The 21,433-nt window shown below is 33.3% G+C and overlaps 1 pseudogene; it reads right to left on the bottom strand.

Annotated features, from left to right (window-relative positions):
- Positions 1 to 2,958: 2,958 nt before the first annotated feature.
- On the bottom strand, positions 2,959 to 3,077 carry LOC118614868 (annotated as a pseudogene).
- Positions 3,078 to 21,433: the final 18,356 nt, after the last annotated feature.

Raw genomic sequence — 21,433 nt, 5'->3', positions numbered from 1 at the left:
CAGCAATGGAATGACTATCTGGATAGAAAAATCAAGAAGGAAACTTTGGATGTGAATTGTACTCTAGAACAAATGGTCCTAACCTATATATACAGAGCATTCCATTTAATGACAGCAAAATACACATTTTTCTCAAGTGAAAATGTAATATTCTTCAGTGTAAATCATATGATAGGCCACAAAACAAGTTTATAAAATTCAAGAAGATTTAAATAATATCAAGTATCTTTTTATGATTACAATAGTGTGAAACTAAAGATCACTAAGAGGAGAAAAAGTGAAAAATTTACAAAAATGGGGAAATTAAAAACATACTTCTGAACTATCAATGAATCAAAGAATAAATCAAAAGAGAATTTTAAAAATATCTTGAAAAAATGAAAATGAAATCATAACATACCACAATTTACAGATGCGGTAAAAGTAGTTCTAAGAGAGAAGTTTATAGTAATAAATATTTACTTTGAGTAGAAAAAATAACTCAATCTAAATTTACACTTCTGAAAACAAACAAAATAAAACCCCCCAAACTAAAAATAAACTAAGCCCAAAGTTAGTGGAAGAAAAGAAACAAACAAAAAAGAGACATTAAAACTAAGAGATCTTTTTTAAAAGAAACAAAAACGGCAAGCCTTTAGCTACATTAAGAAAAAGGGAGAAGATTCAAATTAAATCATAAATAACATAAGACATTACAACTGTACTACAGAAATATAAAGGTTCATAAGAGACTACTATGAAAAATCATATACCAACAAATTAAATAGGCTAGAAATAGTTTAATTTCTAGAAATATACAAACTATCAAGTTGAAAACATGAAGAAATGGAAAATCTGAGAAGACCATAACAAGTAAGATTGAATCAGTAATCAAAATCTCCCAGCACAGAAAAGCTCAGGACCAGAATGTCCTACTTATATTTAAACGAAAATTAATGTCAATTATTCTCAAACTCTTCCCAAAAATGTAGAGAAGAAATACTCACAAACTTTTTTTTCTAACCAGGCCAGCATTAACCTGATACCAAAGTCTGATAAGATACTACAGGAAAAACAAACAAACAAACAAACAAACAAACAAACAAACTCCAGTCCAATATCTCTGATGAATATAGATTTAAAAAATATATATTACCAAACTAAATTGAACAGCATATTAAAAGAAGCATACACCATGATTAAGTGGAATTTATCTCTGGGTTACAAGGATGCATATGTTTCAACATATTCAAATCAATAAATGTAATACACCATATTAATAGAATGAAAGATAAAAATCATATGATCATCTCAATTAAATCCCCCAAAAAAGCATTTGACAAAATTCAAAATCCTTTCATGATACAAACTCACAACAGACTGAATATAGACGAATTCCTGGGGGATATGTCTTTCAGCTAATAGTCTCTCATTAGCAAAACCTCTTTCCTCTTGCATCTTTATTGTCTCCTCTGAGTCGTTTGCTATGGCTTATAGATGCAGTCTTTCAACTTTAAAGTATTTTTATGATCTTGTAGGTCACTTAGTCATAATGATCATTCTTTGTCCTCCCAATAAAAACAACAGTTTTCTAGGCATCTCTTTTCTCCTAGTTATCTCTATAGCATACTATGGTATCTAACTAGGATATAATTAAACTATGGAGAGGAAGTTCTCACACTCACGACTCAATCTCATTGCTCTAGATAGATAAATCTAATCAATCAGATATGGCAGCATGAGTCTGAGCTTTAATATCTCTTTCAGAGACACTAAGAACTGTTTCCTTTTATTTGCTTACTCAGCATCTGGATGAGACATGATAGGCAGCTGGTGGATCAGAATTCTCTTTCAGCCACAAGCAGGTATCACGTAGCTTTCATTGTGAAGGATGATTCTATTAATTTTAATAAATTTAATACAATTTTTTGACAAGGTTACAGGAGACTCTCATGGCTATTCTGTGGGAAAATAAGAATAATAATACATTTGAGGGTCAGGATTAGTTGACCACCAAACATTCCCTTGCTTTGGCCTGTATAAGGGAACTAGCTTTGTTCATATTCATCCCTAGAGATCTGAATAAATATTTTATAGTATTCATTTTAACTTCAATGACTGGCAGTCATCAAGATGATCAGTTCTTTAGATTTTCCTTCAGCATCATATGAAACATGTTAAGATATTTCTTAGGCCTCTGGAATCTATTTTGGTAGCAAGAATTAATATATTTATTCTACATCTCATCTCATACACTAGGCATGTGTAGACAGCTGAAAGATATCAATTGACCAACTGGCTATTTGACAGACCCACGACACTGTTGGTTTTATTAAATGATCATTGTTACTACTTTTCCAGTATGCGAAATATCTTGGAATGTCTCTGGACATTTCTAGCAATTAATTTGATTTTGATATATTCTTTAGTATACTTCCACCTTCCAAAGAGCTGCAAAAATCTGAATATTTTCAATAATATTCTTCAGAGACCAAATGTTATTTGAGGGACATCTAAAAAATTAACAGTTTTCATCAGAATATACTTTATTGTAATACAGATACAACTTCTTTGGAGGAGTCTATCAGTACAAGGAGATAGCATTTTAGTTTAATAGAGTTCTCCATTGTTTTACTCAAAGCCTAGATGAGAAATGCCTACCACTAGCCATATGGAAAGAAATACTGATTTGCCAAGTAAAGCTTAACAAAGACGATGCCCGATTTCATTCATTGAAGAATGCATGCACTTCTTTGCAATTTAGCAGTTGATTTGGCACAACTTGTATGTGTATTAAAATGAATAAATAGTCAAGGGTTTTTTGCTGAGTACAAATTCTTGCTTTATTGTCCTTTACATTTTATGAGTCAGTACCAATCATAATATTTTTTATAGTTTGAAGTTTGTATTAACTTAGTAGGAAGTTGGTGTTTATGTGTTTCACAGCTAAAGAAACAGACACTTCAACTTTTTTTTCCATGCCTATAGCACCTGGTCTTCCTAGGTGGTCTCCCATCCAAGTACTAACCAGGCCTGACCCTGGTTAGCTTCTGAGATCAGACAGGATTGGGCATGTTCAGGGTTACATGGCCATAGACGACACTTCAATTTTTAATTTGTTTGGTCAAGGTCATTTAGCTGGTGAAGCAGAGAAACAGACAAAAGCCATTTCCACTAGATTCTCATGATAACATTCTCTGCATTTACCCAGAACCATTACTTACTAGCTTCTAGATTTCATAGTTGTTGGGTGTTGCATTTTTAAAAATGTTTTAGAATTTCTTTGAGACATGAGAAAAGCAGTCATCCTATCCTTGTTGAAAGTGAAAGGCATATGAATGACCCAATCTGTGCAAACATCATGACCATGTGGTTAGATCTCCTGTGGGTTCCCATATCGTGCTGACTTGTGCTGATGAGGGCTATGGCCTCTCTTGAGAAGAAGTGATACACTTACTTTAGTAGTCTTTTACTCAACTATGGACAGTTTGTTTCAGAGGCTGATCCCCTGGGGTGGGGGGGAACCCAACTCCAAGAGATGTTTGCTTTTACTAAACAGATTTATGTTTGGTACATAGTTTTGCAACTAGAAAATATGTGAAAGCTGAAAATTCAATAACTCCAGAGAGGAAAGCAGAATCTTGAGGAGAAATATGTTTCCCTTCCTCCATCACAGGTACTATTGACTTTTAAAAAAATCAAGACATTGAGATTTGAGTTTGATGTCAAAACTAAGGGTGAGAGTATCATCTCTGACAAGTCAGACTTCTGCCCCTGGGCTGGTAATCAATCTGAATTGTGTTGCCATGCCTTTGACTTATTCATCCTTGATACAGCAAAGGCATGGAATATAGTAAAGATGTAACTGTGAGGAACAAATGTGAAAGGCTCCCCCATTTTCTGCCACTGGAATGTTATGAAATTTGGGGTTGTAAGGGAACATCGTAAAGTTTTATAAGCAGTTTTCCATCATTTAATTTTTAATACAGATCCTCCTAATGATATGAGAATATACTCTTTTCACCTCGTGAGTAGAAGGCCAACAGCCCCACCAAAGTCCTGCACTCTTCTTCAGACCTACTTTATTCTTGGATTTTCCTCAATGTACATTTTTAGGGATTTAAATGGTAGTGACTGCCATTTGTTAAGCACTTCCTATGTTAATTATTTTATAAACACAATCCCATTTAATTTATATAATATGTTTATGAGGGAGTTGTTTTTACAGATAAGGATGCTGAGGTTCAGAGAAAATAACTATTCCATTTTCTGCTGATCATATTTAATAAATTGTGGAGCTGGGATTCCAGCTCAGGTTAGTCTCACCAGAAAGACAATGTTATTCCTATCATATTATGTTGTTTGAATAAACCTAGCTTCTAAAAACTAATACTGTTTTCTCCCATAATTTTCTTATCATTTTTTCCCAGTTGAAGCAACATATAACTGTATGCTACTCATATTTTACTAACAAACACTATATTTTATCTTTGCTGAATTTTTAAGTCTGAGTGAACTTTTTAAAATATTTTTTTATTTTCAATTATAATTAGCATACATTATTATGTTAGTTTCAGGTGTGCAATATAGTGTCTAGACATCTATATAACCTACCAAGTGATCACCCCAATAAACGTAGTAGCTATCTGATACAACACATAGTTATTTCAATATTATTGACTGTATGCTATACTTTATAACTCTATGACAATTTTGGAACTACCATTTTGTACTTCTTAACTCCTTCCTCCATTTCACCTACTTCTCTAAAGCCCCTCCTATCTAATAGTCCTCAAAAATGTTCTCTGTATTTATGAGTTTTTGTTGTTGTTGTTGTTGTTATTTATTTTGATTTTTAGATTCCACAAATACATGAAATCATGTGGCATTTGGCTTTCTCTATCTGACTTACTGCACTCTACACAATACCCTCCAGGTCCATCATGAAATATCTTTTTCTATCCCTTTACTTTTAGTCTGTGTGTCTTTTAATCTGAAGCGAGTCTCTTGTAGGCAGCACATGTAAGGGTCTTGTTTTCTTATTCATTCAGTCACCCTACATTTTGGTTGGAGCATTTAATCCTTTTTCATTTGAAGAACTTGTTCATAGATATGTAATAACTGCCATTCTTTATTCATATTTTGATACACATATTTTTTTCTTCTTAAAGAAGTCCCTCCAACATATCCTGAAATATTGCCTTGAGAGTAATGAACTCCTTTGGCTTTTTCTTATCTGTGAAGCTCTTTATCTGTCCTTCAAGTCTAAATAATAGCTTTGCTGGGTAAAGTAATCTTGGTTGTAAGTCCTTGCTTTTTATCACTTTGAATATTTTGTGCCAGGCCATATGGCCTGCAAAGTTTCTGTTGAGAAATTGACTGATAGTCTTATGGAAGCTCCTTTTTAGGTAACTAATTGCTTTTCTCTTGCTGCTTTTAAGATTTTCTTTGTCTTCAACCTTTGGCATTTTAATTATGATGTGTGTTGGTATGAGCTTCTTTGGGTTCATCTTGTTTGGGACTCTCTGCCCTACTAGGGCTTATATATCTATTTGCTTCATCAGGATAAGGAAGTTTTCAGTTATTATTTCTTGAACTACATTTTCAATTCCTTGCTCTTTTTCTTCTCCTTCTGGTTATACATATGATGTGTGTTATTGTGCTTGATATTGTCCCAGAGGCCCCTTAAACTATTCTAAATTTTTTCTTGTTGCTGTTCTGATTTGGTGCTTTCTGCTACTTTATCTTCTAAATCACTGACTCAATTCTCCATTTCATCTAATCTACTATTAATTTTTCCTAAGGTACTCTTCATTTCAGTTACTATATCCTGCATTTCTGACTTGTTCTTTTTTACATTTTCTAGCTCCACTTTTATATTTTCGATCTCTTTGTTAAAGTTCTCACTGATTTCATTTACTCTTTTCCTAAGTCATTGAGCATCCTTATAACAAGTGTTTTGAACTCTGCACCCAGTAGATCGCTTGTCTCTATTTTATTGAATTCTTTATCTAGAGCTTTGTTCCATTCTTTCATTTGGGACATGATTCTTTGTTTTCTCATTTTGGCTGCCTACTTGTGTTTGTTTCTGTGTATTAAGTATGACTACTATGCCTCTTGGTCTTAGTAGAGTGGCCTTAAAAAGTAGGTGTGCCGTGGGTACCAGTGGCACTGTCTCCATTGGTCATCTGAGCTGAGTCCTCCAAGTGTGTCCCTTGTGTGGGGGTTGTGTGTGCCCTCCTGTTGTAGTTGAGCTTTGGTTGCTGTTTGCTCATCAGTGGGAAGAACTGACCCTTGGGCTGATTGGTCGTGATGACCTTCTGTGACCAGCGAAGTAGCTGTTGTGCAGGGCCTGACTCTACAGAGGAAGATTCACTTTAGCAGGGCTCTAGATCCTACACTGTCTGTCCTTTGGGTGTGTGTTCCTCAGATGTGACCCCAAGTGGTACTCCAGCTTAGACTAAAGCCAATCACTGGTTGTGCAGGATAGGGCCTCCTGGGAGGGGCTGCGCTGTAGGCCAAGTTCAGCTATAGTCTATGCCCTGCCTGAGGCTATCTTGCATAAACCATCATGCAATCTACAGATGGCTGCCACCCATTTTGGTCTCAGAAGTGCCTTGAGAGGCCAAGTTGCAAACCAAGGCCGGCTGCCACTAGTGTGGGGCTTGGCGTTGCTCAGCAAGAGGTATGGAGCATGCTGAGGCCAGATGCTGCTTGTTTAGGTTTGTGAACCTTTGAGAAATTTTAGGAAAACTCGCAACGTGAGCCAAGACAGACATTTTTATGGAAAAACCACTGGAAGCGACTTAGGTGGGCCCACAACTTGGGAGGGGCGGCCCCAAGCAAGGCACAGGGAATCACCGGGATGAGGCAACCAGTGTTAACTACACTGATGGAGACTCAGATATGTTGCCCACCAGGGTCTGCATGCCAGGATGGGGAGAGGAACAATGCCCTCTGCCAGCACTTCTGCCAGAGAGAAGGCTGCCCCTCCAGCTCTCGTCCTGAGCCAGACAACTTAGTTCCTCCCCACATGTCCCTGGTACATTTTGAGCTGCTGCTCCAGAGCTGGAGCTCAGAGCAAGTGAGTTTGTCACTGAATAAGTATGCACATGGGCCTCTTAAGAGGAAAATCTGTGATTCCCTTAGCCCGCTGTCTCACTTAGCAACAATCTCTGATGTTTTTCACAACTAGAAATTATGAGGACTTTTCTTCCTGGCACTGGAATCCTGGGTTGGGGAGCCCAGTATGGCACCAGGACCTCTTGTTCCTCTGGGGGACCTCTGCACTTCAGATAGTTCTCCTGATTTTCCATTGCCATATGTGAGAGTGGGACCAGTTCGTTTCATGTCTCTGCATCTCTTACCAGTCTCGATGCAGAATCTTTTGTGTGTCCCTGATTGTAGGACTTTTGTTCAGCTAGACTTCAGGCAATTCTCAATGAGGGCTATTCAGTTGTAATTTCGACATAGTTGTGAGAGAAGGCAAGCACAGCATTTACCTATTCTGCCATCTTGACCAGAACTCTTCTGAAACATTTTTAAACTTTGTTTACTAAAATTTTGGATGGACTTGGATTTTTCCATATGAAAATGTTAAAACGATACCAGTGAATTTATATCCAACCATGATATTACTCTGGCTGTATTCCCTGAGGATATCAGTTGGCCCCTTTTCAAGAGCTTGGTTCATCTCTTTTACAATGCACGAAAGGCTCTCCCCCCTAGTTTATTCTGAAGAATGTTTATTTCTTCTTTATAGTTCTGCAGAGGCATTACTTCCCTGATTACTCTCCCACTTTCTTAGTCCTATCTCTGTTTTCTATTATATTTGCATCTGACTATAAGTTTGTGTATTTCTGAGTTGAATGTGTTCATAAATCTACATAATAAGTACTTAGCTTGGCACAGTTTGGTATTAACAGAAACCATTTTTAATTCCTCTCCGAATCTAAAAACCAAGCACAGTATATAATGCATAGTAGTCACTAGATAAGTTTACCAATTAAAACTAAGCACTCCGAATTTCAGAATTATATTATGAAATTGGTTTAAGAGATTCTGATGGCTTTCAGTGTAAGAAGCATGTCTTCTAGCATGTCCCAACTTTTTTGGCACCAGGGACTGGTGCTCTTATGCGAATCCAATGCCTGATGATCTGAGGTGGAGCTGAGGTGCTAATGCTAGCGCTGGGGAGTGGCTACAAATACAGATAAAGCTTTGCTCACTGGCCCGTCACTCACCTCCTGCTGAATAGACCTTTTCCTAACAGGCCTTGGACCAATACCGGTCTGTGGTCCTCTTCTAGAGGACAAATGGACAAACTTTCTGTGAATGATCAGATAACAAATATTCTAGAGTTGCAGGCCATACTACCTCTGTGAAAATTATTCACTAAAAAGAAAAATGTACTTCTCAAGAAGGCAGATTAGTGAACTTTCATATCTTTGCTGCCTACTTCTTAATAACAAAATTTTATGGCTTAATATTTTAGAATCTTAAAAGGAAATAATTACTCAGATAGTGTATAAATAATAAAACTATCACAACTGAATTGCAGTGTCCTTTGACATAGATAGTATTCTTATCTAGTCAGTTAACAAAATGTTTTAACTAGAAAGAAAGACATTTTTCTCTGTCATAAAAATAAACTAAACTTAAACATAATCTCTATTCTTTGTCTTGCACATTTTGATAAATAAGGATAGATGACATCAAAGTATTTTCATTTCTAGTAATACTAATTATTTCTAGTTGCCTGCTTTGTACTCATTAAAACAAAAAAAATTATAACTCTTGGAAAAGGGTGGATACAGATTGAAACAAGAAATTCAATATTTGGCTTTGCCTTTCAAAATAAGCTTCTCAGATTTAAGTATCTATGCTCTCTGAAGTTTAATGAATCATATCTGGTAAATGAAATAATTATGAAATCCGGCAGTGCCCAGGAAAATAATATTTAAAAGTGGGTAAAGAAAGGAGAGCTAAATGCATATGTGATTTGTACACTTTGCTCATAGTGGTAAAATGCTGATACTAGTAGACAGTTTTGTCACAAAGTGCCACTACAGAAACTACACAAAACACTAAGAATAGTGCTAAAAATAGTTCTAACAACCTCTGAAAGTCAAGAAAACAGAAAAAGGGACAAGAACCAGAAGAAACAAATAAAGCACAAAAAAATAATATAACTGTGCTAAGTGATAACATATCAATAATGATTTAAATGGAACTGGTCTAAATACATCAATCATAAGAATTAGATTAGCAAGATAGATTAAAACAATAACCACTATGGAAAAGAGTATGGAGGTTCCTCAAAAAATTAAGAATAGAATTACCATATGACCCAGCATGACCTCTTCTGGGTATCTAGCCAAAAAATTTTAAAAATATGTATTTGTGAAGTTTTATGTATCTTTATTTCAGCATTATTTACAGTGGCCAAGACATGGAAACAACCAGTACCTTTCGATGGATGATTGCATAAAGAATAGGTGGTACATATACACAATGGAATACTACTCAGCCATAAGAAAAAATGAAATAATACTACCATCTGCAACGACATGGGTGGGTCTTGAAAGTATCATACTCAGCAAAATAAGTTGGAAAAGGACAAGAATCACACGATTCCACTCATATGTGAGGTATAAAACAGAAAGCAATGAATGAACAAACAAAGCAAACAAACCAAAAACTCATTGACACAGATGGCAGAATGGTAATTACCAAGAGGGGAAGAAGCCTGTGGAAAGTTGAAGAGGATAAATGGGGTTTAACCTATGGTGACAGAAGAAAACTAAACTTTGAGCAATGAGCACGCAATGCAATCTACATATCATGTATTATAATATGACACTTGAAACTTATCTGATCTTATTAACAAGTTACTCCGATATATTTAATTAAAAAATAACCCAACTGTATGCATAAAACTTATTACAAATATAAGGATCTAGGTAGATCGAAAGCCAGAAAAAAGATATAATATGCACACATTAATAAAATAACAACAAAAAATATGAATGATATATTATTATCTGATAAAGTAGACTTTGAAGCAAAGAAAAGGTACTGGAGGTATAGAGGAACAATACATAATCTACCAAGACATAATAATTTTGAATTTGTGCACTAAACAACAAACCTTAAACTATGTGAAACAAAAATGGATAGAGCTGAAAGGAGAATGAGAACAATACACAATTACACTTGAAATTTTAGCACTCCCCTCTCAGGAAGTGATAAGACTACCAGACAGAAAATCAGCAAGGATATAGAAAATATGAATAACATAATCGACTACTGGGAACTAATCGATGTATATTGAACCTCCTCTTGATATCAAGAAAATACAATATTTTTCTCAAATCTGCATGGAGCATTTACCAAGATGTTCAATATTCTGGGCTATGTAACAAATTTCAACAAATTTAAAAAAAAATTGGAATCATATAGAGTATAGTCTCTGATCAAAATGGAATCAAACTAGCAATCAATAAGAAAAGACAATAGGAAAAGCTATAAAAACAAACAAGATCAAATAGACAATCTGAATAGTACTATAACCATCAAATAAATTGAATTTATATTTAAAAGCTCTCAAAAAAGAAATCTTTATTTCTGATGGCTTCACTGGAGAATTCTAACAAATATCTTTAAAAAGGAACATCAATTTATACAATGTTTTCCAGAAAAGAGAAGAGAAAACGCTTCTCAACTCTGCCCAAGGCCAGTGTTACTCTGATACCAAAACCAAACAAGGATAGTAAAAGCAAGCAAGCAAGTAAAAACTACAAACAAATATCTCTCATAAACTTAGATGCAAAAGTTCTCACTCAAATTTTATTAAACTGAATTGAATATTATATAAAAGTAATTTAAACCATAGCCAAGTTGTTATTGTAGATATGAGAGGCTGGTTCAACATTTGAAAATCAAACAATGTATTCTACCATATTAACAAGTTAAAGAAGAAAAAAATCACATAATCATATCAATGAAGAGAAATCTTTTGACAAAAATCTAACACTCACTCATGATAAAAAAAAAAACATTTAGCAAATTAGGAGTAGAGATTAATTAACTCTATAAACAAAATAGAAACAAACAACAACAAAAACTCCTTCAATAAACATCATACTTAATGTTGAAGTACTGAATGATTCCCCCTAACATCAAAAACAAGGCAAGGATGTCTGCTATCACCATTCCTATTCAACATAGTTCTAGAATTTCTTGTCATTGCAATTAGGCATGGAAAAATAAAAAATAAAAATCAGAAAGTTTAACAAAGAAGGGATAAAATTATTTCTATTTGCAGATGACAAAATTATGTAGAAAATTCCAAGAACTCTATAAAGAAGCTTCCTGAATTATTAAGTGAATTAAACAAGATCACAGGTTACAAGATGAATACAAAAACTCAATCAGGTATCTCTATGCTAACAATGAAAATGTAGAAACTAAAATTAAGGACACAGTACCATTTACAATTGCTTCAAAAAAAAAATGAAATACTTAGGTATATACTAACAAAGCATGTACAGGATCTGTTTGCTGAAAATGATGAGGTGGTGGTAAAATAAACCAAATAAGACAAATTTAACCGTGTTTAATTGATTGGACCACTCAACACAGTAAAGATGTTAGTTTTCACCAAAGCAATCTATAAGTTTAACACAATTTTTCTAGCAAATCCTAGCAAACTTTTTTTCTAAGCTATAGATAAGCTTATTCTAAAATGTACATGGAAAGGGTACAAACCCCAAGATAATTAAAACAACAACCTTGACAAAAGATATAGTGGAAGCAATCACTGCACTGATATTAAGCCTTCATATATAGCTACAGCAATCAAAATGGTATTGCACTGGCAGGATAGACACACAGACCAATGAAGAAAAATAGAGCACCTAAAAATTGACCACTGAAATATATCTAACTGATTTTGATAAATATGCAAAGCAATTAGATTCAAGAAGGATAAACTTTTCAACGAGTGGTGCTAGAGCAACTGGACAGCCATAGATCGAGAACCTCAAAGCTTACACCTTATACAAAAATTAACTCCAGATGGACTGTAGGTATAAATGTAAAATGTTAAGCCTATAAAATTTTAGAAAAAAAAAGTAGAAGAAAATCTTTAAGGTGTAAGACTTGATAAAAAGTTTTTAGATATAACATTAAAACCATAATCCACAAAAGGACAAATCAATAAATTGAATCTCAACAAAATTAAAAATATTGCTACATGAAAGCTCATGTGAAGAGAATGAATGCCAGGCTATAGCATGGGAGAACCACATCTCTGACAAAGGACTAGTATCTAGACTATATAAAACTCTTAAAACTCAACAGTAAAATAAATGGACTTATTGACAATATTTACATTTATATTTACTATATGTAGACTATTTATTGACTATAAATTTCACTGTGAAGATGTAAAGATGGTAAATAACCATATGAAAAGATGTTTATCACTATTAGCCATTACACAAACGTAACTCAAAACTGCAATGAGCTAAGTAAGTCTGTGCACCTATCAAATGGCTACAATATAAAACAACTGCAAATCCAAATGCTGGTGAGAATACAGAGAAACTAGATTAGTCAATCATTGCTGGAGAGATAGTAAAATAGTACATTTATTTTGAAAAACATAGTTTCCTAAAAACCTAAATGGGGACAACCTCTATAAGACCTACAAATTATACTCCTTGGCTTTAATCCCAGAAAAACAAAGACTTTATGTTAACACAAAAACTTTATATAAATGTTGTCAGTAGCTTTATTTGCAGTAAGCAAAAACTGCAGTCAGCTCAGATACCCTTCAACAGGTGAATGGATAAACAAATATGGTATACATACAATGGAGTAAGACTCAGCAAGAAAAAGGTATACACTATTGATCCATGAAACAGTTTGAATCACTCTCCAGGGAATGATGCTGAGCAAAAAGACACGACACACACACACACACACACACACACACACACACACACACAGCAAAAAAACATCCAAATGTATGTGATTTCATCTATATAACATTTCCTAAATAATAAATTTTATAAATGAAGGACAGATCAGTGGTCATCCAGAGTTAGAGACAGAGAGGTGGGGGTGGGAGGGAAATGGTGTGGTGTAAAAGGACAACGTGAGGGTCCTTATAATTTGGGAACCATTCAGCATCTTGACTATGGTGGTGGCTACATGAACCTACACAAGTGATAAAATTGTATGGAATTTATACACATATATATGAATATAAATAAAACTAGGGAAATCTGAATAAGGTTGGAAAATTGTATTCATATCAATACTGAGGTTATCATATTATACTACAGTTTTGTAAAATGTTATCAGTGGGGAAAACTAGAAAACATGTACAAATGATCTCTTTAAATTATATCTTACTAGTGTATATTGTGAATTTTCAATTATTTCTCCAAAACTTGAATTATTTCTTCAAAATTTCAATTAACAATATTCTGAGACATTAAGTTTTTGCTAACATTTTTCCTCCAAGTGTAAAGTAAAAAAGGTTGTGGATTGTAGAAACTCCCCAAGATTGTAGACTTTGGCAGTCTCCTCCATCAACAGTAGTAAGAGCTCACACAAATGCCCAGGATCAGTCTTTGCTTTGGCAGGTATTATCACAGCTTTAAGGCGATGTCTGGAACAATTAAATTTAAGTTCCTTTCAATAAACAGGCTCAGATCAATCTGGAAGAGATACCTAATGAGACCAGGAAGAACCAGATAAGGGCTACTTCCCTGCAAATTGGGAAAAGCTGCTCTTCCCACTCTTTCCTATGCTCAGATCTTTGCCAGAATGAAAAGGAACTTGAAAGAAAAGTTTCATTCAGTTTTACAAAGTAAAGGTATATGTTTGCATAGCTGACTCATAGTTTATATGTTGCCACTTTACCAAAATACTTTCATTATACTAAATGTATTTGAATATGGGGCTACAAGAGTGATGAGGAAGCTAATAGTCTTAATAGGTCAGTTTTCCCTAAGTATCTGCTTCAGAGCATCCTAGGTAAGCTGCTCTATCCCTTTAGAATGACCATGTCCTTGAAGACAAGAAGACAAATGGTTAGAGAGGAGACAAATGGTTAAAGTCCAGAAAACTTCCTGACCACAAATTATTTAAGTTCAATTGAGGTAAATGCAGCCCCTTAGTCATAAATTAGACTGACAATCTCTGTATTGAAAATAACTGGCGCAGAACTACCAGCAGCAGAGCTGTATCTGAATAAGCAAAGTTGAATTTTGAGCTGTCTTGGGATATCTAACCTAAATACAAGGGGCACTTTCTGGATCTGTGTAACATAATTTTTGACTGAGATTTTGTTTTCACTGTCTCAAGGGATCATTGGCTTTATCAACTTCTGCTGAATAATGTAATAAGAGCTTTACTTTTTTTCAGTATTTTAATATAAACCTGAATTTTCAGCTAGTAGGAGTACTGTCTAGTCCAGTGGTTCTTAATCTTTCTTCTTTCCTTATTTTCCTCTTCGACCTTGTATATTAAGCTATTTATTTCTCCATTTATAATTTTTAGGGCCACACAGTGCTGAGTATGCAGTAAAAGTATTGAATAACATTTGTCCCATTCCATTAGGTTTTTAAAAGTCACTGAGCCTAGTTTTTGGAACTTCATTTCCACGTTCTTTAGGATTCATTGCATCATGGAAATCAGTATTAGAATCACCGTTGCACTAGAAGCTTTCTTTCCTAATAATTCCCGAGTCACCCTCATGTTAGCATGGTTAAAGAAACATGAGAGACACGTTCTACAGTTGTAGGATTTCTCCATAGAAGACATGCTTTAGGAACAGACATTCACTTATGCATGACTTGAGCTTCTCAGGGAGTTTTTCCCAGTCATCTCTGCTTTATCCAAAATGAGACATTAACCCAGAATAGATTCCTTTACACTAACATTGCACTTTTAGCTAGCTGGTCTGTAGAAGGTCAACAGAGGTCTTCTTGGAGCTTTACAGTGGCTCATGACTCAGATATCTGCATTTACTATTGCTCTTCTAAACCTTTAGACAAATGTATCTGGTGTTGCAACATATGAGAAATGACAACTTCAAGGGGATGGCTGGAACAATTAAATTTAATTTCTTTTTAAAATTCCAACCATGTATAAAGCATGATAATAAGCATTGCAGAGGATTTAATGATGAGACAGGTAGATTCTCTTCTCTCTGATCTCCTACAGTCCAATATATCATCTTTAAATCATATATTTTAGTGTACATAATTTCATATTTATTTTGTCTTTTGATCTTCAAACTGACTCTATGGGATTATTAGTGAAGTACTAATGCTCCTCTTTATAGATGAGAAAATTAAGGCCAGAGAGCTGTGACTTGCCTAAAATTATAGACTAACAAGAGGACAATGTTTAGTCCTGAAGCTGTGCTCTCCTGACAACTACTCAGCCCATTGCTCTCTCTCCAAAGCCATTCTCTGTTAACACTGTCCAATCCTGTCTGTAATTTTTAATTAAGGGTATTCTAGTATTTTTTGTTTTGTTGTAGTACATTATGTTTTATCAAGTTATACATGCTTGATGTGAACAGTATCTTAAAATTCCAATGCCAAGAATTTTCACATCAAAGAATTCTAGTTGCTGGAAAAATCTGTGCCTAATGCGTTATGCTTGTTTTATCTCAAAGAGAGTTAGTAGATTTGTTTCCAGCTGCTATCAATGTTTCTCATAATTAATTGAATACTGGTAACCTAGTAGAGTAATAAGCATTTGATTAAATCATCAAAAAAGGATGAAATATTTATTATTTTTTTGTGGGGAAGTAAGTTCTTGATCTTTTTTTTTCTAGCATAGTCTCATTATCTTTCAAAAACATTTATCAGTTGTTATACAGAAATGTATTCTTACTGCCACTTTTCCATGACAAAAAAAACAATACTCTGCATTAGAACAAATTAAATTACACTAAGATACTTTAATGAAGTTGCACCGTTAAACAATTATCATTAAATGAGTCAGTGTGGTATTTTAAAGGATTGGATAAAGTGAGGAATGTAAATAAATGCAGATAATTGAAAATGGACTAGAGATCCAAAGATTTCCCTCTGTATTTAATAGATTTCCTCTGTATTTAGTAGAATTTCTTACAAAATTAAAATAGCTTGGTGTTTAAAAAGTTGTTATCCTCACACATAGAGACAAGGATACCAAACCGTGGTTAATTTTAAATAAAGTTCAAAATATGACCAGAAGATGGATGAATGTAATTGGTTAAAATGTAGAACAAAAGATACAATGACTAAAGGAGACTTGAGATAGATTAGTGAGTCAATTAATGACTTTAAGTAGTGGTAACTAAGAAGTTGCTCTTCTGAAGTAGAAAAATTGTGAGGGAAATATGGATAGAAGAACAGAAAATAAAGAGAGAAGGCATGAAGCATAGAGAAATGAATAAAACAGAATGAGGAGATTAAAAGAGAAGGTAAAACAAATTTAGAACACTTCATCTTGACATTGTCAAGTCTTTGAAAATGACAGGCCATTGATACATGACTGCACATATTTAGATGAAAAGTAAAAGGTGAGGTCAAATTGACAGTAAAGATTAAGACATTTTGCATGTAGGTTAAACATCTGTATCATTTAACTTTTCACTTTGGCAACACAGACTTTGGGGGTATTTTTACATTCCCTTCTGTTTTTATTTATGCAGGAACAGTTTCTTTAAAGAATGGAGAGTCTATAGCAGTTATCAATAAGCTAACTACATTTCATTGATGAAATGGCACTTTTATAGCTCTCCAGAGATAATGCTATGCTTTCTGATGCTATTTTCAAAGTATGTTTTTTTTTTTTATTTGTTAGTTGCAAATGGATGATGTTGTTTTCTAAAAAGTAAGTTATTCAGCATAACTGTTTTCCTTTACTGAAAACATTTTTAGTTGATAAATGTGTTTGAACCATTATCTTGAGATAAGTTGCTTAAAAATTTAAATCTCAAAATTACTAAATAAGGAAAATTAACAACAAAAGTTCTTCCTCTCCTCAACAAATGAAGAAAACAAAGTGCCATTTTTTTCTTCAGTGACACAGGACACTTTAGCCTGGGTAACTTTCACATGTGAATCACAAACCTGATACAACCAAATTCACAGGTAGTTGAACTCTGACCATGTTTAATTTATTATTGAATCGAAACTTAGTGGTAGCAGATTGAAACTCCATGTTGGGACATGTCAGCTCATTATACCTATATATTACTTTCCAAGGACCTTTCTTATTGCATTGAACAAATGCCCTGTTTTCACTAGCTAATAAAATACTCAGCTCTTTTACAATTGTTTTAACTTTGATACTTATTTTGGCCTTTCTCCTTTTCTTCTCTTATTTATCTTCATACATTTTCTTTTAAACCTCTTAGCTGTTTTCAAGTCATCACAGGCATCACGTGCTACTTCTTTTAAAATGCCATGAACTTATGGCATTTTTTTTTAGACTTTGGGTTTTATCCTTATTCTGTAAAAGATCTCTTTTTTTCTTAAAGAAATATCGTATTTTATTTTATTTTTTATTTTTAAATCTATTTATTTATTTATTTATTTTTATGATGCTATTGGTTGACAAAATCTGATAAGTTTAAAACAGCACCATATTTTAAAAAATAAATCCTAATTCATGTTAAATTTTGATATGTGAATATTTTTAATATACTCTATACAAAATTGTGACAAATTTAAAAAATTTTAATTTGCTCATTAAGAATGACATGTATAAAATCTCAGCTTTTTTCTCTTTTGTATTTTATTTATTTTAAAATATTTTATTTTTTACTAAATTTATTGGGGTGGCAATAAAATTGCATAGGTTTCAAGTGTACAATTCAATAATACATCATATGTATTTCATTGCGTGTTCATCACCCATAGTTAAATTTCTTTCTGTCACCATATATCTGACTCCCTTACTCTTACCTACCTCCCCTCTCCCCTTCTTCTCTCTGGTAACCACTAAACTGTTGTCTGTGTCTATGAGTTTTTATTTGTTTGTTATGTTTGTTTTTTTTTTAGGTTTATATCTCACATACAAGTGAAATCATGTGGTTCTCAGTTTTTCTGTCTGACTTACTTCACTGAGCATGATTATTTCAAGATCTATCCATATTGTCACAAATGGCAGTATTTCATCTTTTCTTATGACAAATTCCATTGTGTGTGTGTGTGTGTGTGTGTGTGTGTGTGTGTGTGTGTGTCATATCTTTATCCAATCATCTGTCAAAGGGCACTTTAGTTGTTTTCATGTCTTGGCCACTGTGAATAATGTTGCAATAAACATTGCATTGGGTGCATATATTTTTGCAGGTAAATATTTTCAAATGTTTTTGGCAAATACTCAGAAGAAGAATTGCTGGGTCATATGGCAATTTTATTCTTAATTTTTTGAGGAAATTCCATATTGTTTTCCATAGTAGATCTACAAATTTACATTCCCATCAGCAGTGTATAGGGGTTCCTTTTTCTCCGCATCCTCTCAAACACTTGTTATTACTTGTCCTGTTATGATAGCCTTTCTTACAGGTGTGAGGTGGTTTCTCATTGTGGTTTTGATTTGCATTTCTTTAATAGCTAGTGAAGTTGAGGCTCTTTTCGTATATCTGTTGGCCATTTGTATGTCTTCTTAGGAGAAGTGTCTGTTCAGGTCCTCTTTTGTATTTTATTTAACACGAGAAAATTCTAAATATTGTTGCATTATATTGCACATTAACAACATTAATGATGTAATTTTATCTTTTAGGTCCAGTTTATTATTAAGCAGCTTACGATCTTTTATAAGTAATATTTTAATCATATTATGGAGACATAGCTTAAAATTAAAATTTGCTTCTTTATTGGTCCACTAATTTCCCCTAGAAAGTGGATAATTATTTGCTTTTATTGTTTTAAAGTGACCTCCTTAACTTCTTTCTTAGCACTTTCTATGATGAATCTGCTTTTATACTTCAATCATTTTTCTCTTTTCAGGTATTATTTTACTCCTTTCCTCATTTTTTTAAAAAATGCAGATGTATTGATTAGATTTTTATGGCAATAGGAAATCGAGTTCTATTTGCCAAAACAGTTAATTAGAACAATAATAAATAATAAAGAAGCCAAATAAACAAGTTCTTTCTAGATCATTTTCTCTCTCAGCATCATTTTTTATCATGATTAACAATTTATTTTCCCCTTTGTTATAGAGCAATGTAAACCACCTGTTGTCTATGGGAAGGGTTCCATATAAAACTGTTTTGATCTTTTAGTATGTTTGTATTTGTATACTATCGCTATTTATTCTCCAGTATTTGTCTGTGACAACTCAAAGTCTTCATCATAGATCTTGGACTATCTATCTTTCAAATCATTTTTAATCCAAAATGCTTTTTAACAACTCATAGGCTCTATTTCAAAGCATCAAATCTTTTTTTTCTATCATGTCAATATTTATCACATGTACAATAACTAGTTTTGTCTATGCCATTGACTAGTTAATTAGGCACCTCTTTTTTTTTTTTATCTTAAACTTACAAATAAGTTCCTCTCCTCTCCTTGACAAAAATCTTTCTCTATAACTAAAAGGTTGCAATGTTATTACTCAGCTATTTCTTTTAAGGAAGCACACAATTTAGTACATCAGATAATCTTGTTTATTTTTCTCATGGGGTAAAGGCATCACAGAAAACTGAATCATTCTGTAAATTATAAATCTGTGGTAATATTACTTTTCACTCTTTTGTAAGCATAACTAGAAGAGCAAATAATATCCCCATGAATACCATTTTTTGGTTAATTTGAATTCCTCACTTAGTATTAGACCCCAAATTTAAATAAGAAAAAACTTGTTGCCCAAATCCTGCAACTATGTAGATTATAAATATATTAGTGCCCATGTGAGCTATTCTTCTCTCTATGAAATAGAGAATAAGGGCAAAGTCTGTAACAGAAAATGCTAGTTGCTTACCCATATCAAGTTTCTTCTTACTTATCCTGATTTTATTCAGGAAAGCAATTTGCTCGACTCAAATGCATTTCTTATCTCCTTGTAGTTTTGTGGGTCTGTGTTCCTAGCTCAATGTAGGGCTTTAGGAAAAGCATTAAGCTCCTTTGTGCTTCTTGGAACTCATACATGATGACTGGAATCCTAGCAGCTATATTGGACCATGAAGTTTTCTTGAGGATTAATAAATCTGCAATAATAGTGCAGCAACATTACCTAACTCAGCCGTTTACTCCAAGACTATTTTAATGTGAGAGATAAATATTTGAATAATGTTTATCATAATTGATAGAAAATTGTAATTTTCAGATTTTAACTAATAGAAAATCAAAAGAAAAAGAAAGCGTGATTAAGTTCGTTGACTTCATTTTCATTCAATTTAATTTTTAACATGATTTTATAATAGTGTTTTTAATTTATATATACAACTTCTCATATTCACATATATATACAAAAATACAAATACTTTTGTAATTATACTCAATTTTTTTAACCTTAATAAGATTATATATTTTGATTCTTATAGAAATTTTTTTACAGGCAAAGATAATAACAGCTAACATTTGTATAGGACCCACATTTTATATGGCAGACAAAGAGATAATAGTTAATGGCTAAAGATAATAGCTTAAAGTTAACCTTTTTAAATGGTACATTATATTAGCTGTTGCTGAGCAGAGATTTGTTAGCTGGAGTCAAACAGACCTGGGTTCAGTTCCCGTCTATGCTACTTATTACCTACGTAAACTTGAACAAGTTACTTTACTTCTTTAAGCATCAATTTTAAAATGAGGCTAATAACATTTATCTCTTTAGATTACTATAATACTAAATAAAGTAATGTTTAGAGAGTATTTAGAATAATATCTATGTAATATTCTTTCAATAAGTTATGATTATTGTGATTATTACTATGATCTCCCAATTGTCGTACACATATTCTATTCCTTTGATGATACTCCTGCTTTAAATCTCTGCTTGAAATGTCTAATTTCTCCAGCAGATGGTAATTTGGGCTGTCACATAAAAAAAAAAAAAAGTCATTTCTTATACATTTGATTATCTACTATTTCTGTTTATCTCTTGTATTATTACTTAAACATTCATTATCTATCTTCTATCTCTATTTTCAGCTCCTTGGGGAGAACCCCCGAATATCATGCTTTATTACAGCTCTCCTAGCAGTGAACCCGTGCTATCCTCAAAATGAACTCCCAAATACCTTTGTGCATAAACAAATGGACTACTAGTACTTACTTTTGACATTATTTTCCTAGCTTAAATCCTGGACATTGGCCTTTTTGTTTTTGCTTTAATAAACTTATTGAAGTTCTTTTATACTCAAAGACTGAAGTTAAACTTTTCTTTACCCACAAGACTTCCTATTATAGTGTGTTTCTATTGTTTTACT

Source organism: Rousettus aegyptiacus, unplaced genomic scaffold, assembly GCF_014176215.1.
Source record: "Rousettus aegyptiacus isolate mRouAeg1 unplaced genomic scaffold, mRouAeg1.p scaffold_m13_p_2, whole genome shotgun sequence".
Taxonomy (NCBI): Eukaryota; Metazoa; Chordata; class Mammalia; order Chiroptera; family Pteropodidae; genus Rousettus; species Rousettus aegyptiacus.
The sequence above is the reverse complement of the archived record's forward strand: the minus strand, read 5'-3'. Positions and strand labels throughout refer to the sequence as shown.